Source organism: Schistocerca serialis, chromosome 1 (assembly GCF_023864345.2).
Source record: "Schistocerca serialis cubense isolate TAMUIC-IGC-003099 chromosome 1, iqSchSeri2.2, whole genome shotgun sequence".
NCBI classification, from domain to species: Eukaryota; Metazoa; Arthropoda; class Insecta; order Orthoptera; family Acrididae; genus Schistocerca; species Schistocerca serialis.
The window spans coordinates 67,372,166-67,375,418 of NC_064638.1; the positions used below are offsets into that span (position 1 = coordinate 67,372,166).

A 3,253-nucleotide genomic window follows, 5' to 3' on the forward strand; every position below is an offset into this window, starting at 1 on the left:
ACCCGTCCAGGGGATAGCAGCGTCATCTGACGAGGAATGACTGCTAGTCATACACACACAACGATACTTATAGCATCAGTGAGCGAGCTGTTCGGTTTAAGGCACGCGATCTATCTAAGTTTGACCAGGGCGGATTGTGATGGCCCCGAGACTCGGCACGTTTATTTCGGTAACTGCATGACTTGTCGCGTGTTCAAAAAATGGTTCAAATGGCTCTGAGCACTATGAGACTTAACTTCTGAGGTCATCAGTCCCCTAGAACTTAGAACTACTTAAACCTAACGAACAATCACACACATCCAAGCCCGAGGCAGGATTCGAACCTGCGAACGTAGCGGTGGTGTGGTTCCGGACTCAAGCGCCTAGAACCGCTCGGCCACTCCGGCCGGCTGTCGCGTGTTCGAGGGGCGCTGTGGTGAGTGTCTTCAACATGTGGGGAAACGACGTCCAGACGTCGTGGGGTTGGGCTACCATCCCTCGTTACAGAAGTCGGACGTCGCAGACTGAGCAGACTGGTAAAACAGGGCAGGTGGCGAACTATGGCGGATCTGATATCGGGCTTTAATGCTGGGCAGAGTACAAGTGTGTCTGAACACACAGTGTTCCGAACACTCCTAACGAGGGACCTCTGCAGCCGACAGCGTATGCATCTGTCAATGTTAACATCACGACATCGGCAACTGTGACTGAAATGGGCACATGACCATCGGCACTGGACGTTGGCACAGTGTCAGAGCGTTGTATAGTCTGATGAAACCATGATCGTGTCGATTGGAGGGCGCGAATCCGTCGTTTTCCAGGGGACAGCTCCTTGACTCGTATACTGCAGCACGGAGACGAGATGGCGGTAGCTCCATTACGCTCTGGGGAATATTCACGCGGGCATCCATGGGTCCAGAGGAGCTCGAGCAAGGCGCCATGATGGCCAAGGCCGCGGCCGCGGTGGCCGAGTGGTTCTAGGCGCTCAGTCCGGAACCGCGCGACTGCTACGATCGCAGTTTCGAATCCTGCCTCGGGCATGGATGTGTATGACGTCCTTAGTTAGTTAGGTTTAAGTAGTTCTAAGTTCTAGGGGACTGATGACCACAGATGTTAAGTCCCATAGTGCTCAGAGCCATTCGAACAATTTTGAACACTTCTTGCAGATCACGCATACCCCTTTATGACAACCATGTTTCCTGACGGCAGTGGCATTTTTCATCAATATAATGCGTCACGTGACGAGGCCACTTGTTTGATGGATTGGCTCGAGGAAGACAGTGGCGAGCTCCTGTTGATGTGCTGGCCCCCAACTCGTCAAATCTGGACTGAACTCATCTGAGATGCGATTGAACGTGGCGTCAGCTCGTTGCCGCCCTCCCCGGAATTTACGGGAAATTTGGTGACTTGTGTGTGCAGATGTGGTGCCAACTCCCTCCAGCGACCTACCAAGGGCTCATTGCTTCCATATCGCAACGTGCCAAAGGTCGACATACCGGCTATTAGGGAAATTAGATTTATATATTAATACCTTCAGCTGCTGACGGGCGTTGATATATATCAACGGGGACAGGTGAAAATCTGTGCCCCGACCGGGACTCGAACCCGGGATCTCCTGCTTACATGGCAGACACCCTATCCATCTGAGCCATCGAGGGCACAGAGGATAGTGCGACTGCAGGGACTATCTCGTACACGTCTCCCGCGAGACCCACATTCTCACCTTGTATGTCCACGCACTACAATCGTAGTGTCCCACCCCAACACACTCATTACTCGTGGAAGACATTCTTTAAAAGTCCCGTAAGCGTTCGGGTAATACGTGTGCATCTGCACAGAAGAAGAATGTCATGGCCAGTATTGCCACAACTATACACCTCTATGGGTATGGTGTCTGTTCTTTCTGACATGTCATGGAGAACAGACACCATATCCATATACGGCTATTAGGGAGGTGGTCATAATGTTCTGGCTGATCAGTGTATATTTATCACGTGATCATGACATCTTTTCCGGTTTGACTCTTCAGATGTAGTATACATAAGTGTCATATTTTAGCTTGGTGTGTACATTGTGTGAATGACTGCATTTTAATGAAATATTCTGTAAGGGTAGGATGCAGTACCATACACCGATACCCTGCTTACAAGAGGCAATCAGGAGTGATAACCGGTTATAAAAATATTCACTATGTGCCTGTAGTATTAATCATTTAAAGTGTATGTTGAGTACGTAAATAGTGATACTGAGAGGCATATCCTAACTTCTTATTGCTTGCAATGGTAGTTTATAATTGTAATTGTATGGATTAATAATTTTGTTCATTATGTTCCTGCCTTTCTTGATAATTTATACAGTATGTGCACTATACTCTTATACCCCATTCAAGAAGATGTCTAGGTATCTGGTGACGGAATATGTGTATGTGGACTTATTGCTTAATTCCATGATCGGGCTCCCTGAAAGGCTGCCTTTTAACATCATGTACGTCAAATGCAAGATACAGTGTACTCCTTGTGTTACGTCAGTTTTACAGGTTGGTTCTGGAGATTCACTACGCAAGGATCATCAGGTCGTCGCCATATGCCACTATTCCCACGGCAACTTTCTTATTCTGCAACTTTCCTAATACTGGGTTGAGTACCAGATCCTAGAGGACAGGGCCATTTTTTGATTCCTGTGGGCAGTCTTTCGAAATTTTGTTTTGTAAAGATCTATCCTGGGCATGACATAGGTGCTTCCCTGTTTCTATAATATTTCTTTAAAGAGTTGTATGCTGCTAGTGGCAGTCCAAGACCCTCAGGCAGATCAAAACTGCGGACCACCACACGCGATCGTAGTCCCGGTGATATTCAGCATTATGACTACAACATATCTATGAGAAGTGTTTTTTGCAAGCCTTATCGCTTCATTTATGGTGTCTTCTTTGACTTCCCACGTCTTAATTCATGTTGCTGGGAGTTTATTCCACGAAGAGTTCTTTTCACCTGTAGTTTACTGCATAGCAAATTCTCTAGCACTTTCCCTGAGGTACTGAGAAGGCAAATGACTTTGGAGGGAGGGGATCCTTGTCTTCAGCCTTTTTCAAAACAATCAAGTTTGCTTTCTTCCACACATCTGGTACTCTTCCCCGCAATAAACTCGTGTTATAAACTTACGTGCGTTTGGACGTTCTACAAACTTCAGCAGTGGACACCAGAAGATTTATTTCTTTACAGACTCAGGATTTCTTCTCTCATCTCCTCTTACGAAAATGGACAGACTATCCCCTCTC

General features: G+C 47.2%; 1 non-coding gene across 1 annotated transcript; it reads right to left on the reverse strand.

Annotated features, from left to right (window-relative positions):
- Positions 1 to 1,563: 1,563 nt before the first annotated feature.
- On the reverse strand, positions 1,564 to 1,638 carry Trnat-ugu (transfer RNA threonine (anticodon UGU)). Its single transcript has one exon. It is a non-coding gene; the product is annotated as a tRNA-Thr (tRNA).
- Between the last annotated feature and the right edge of the window lie 1,615 nt (positions 1,639 to 3,253).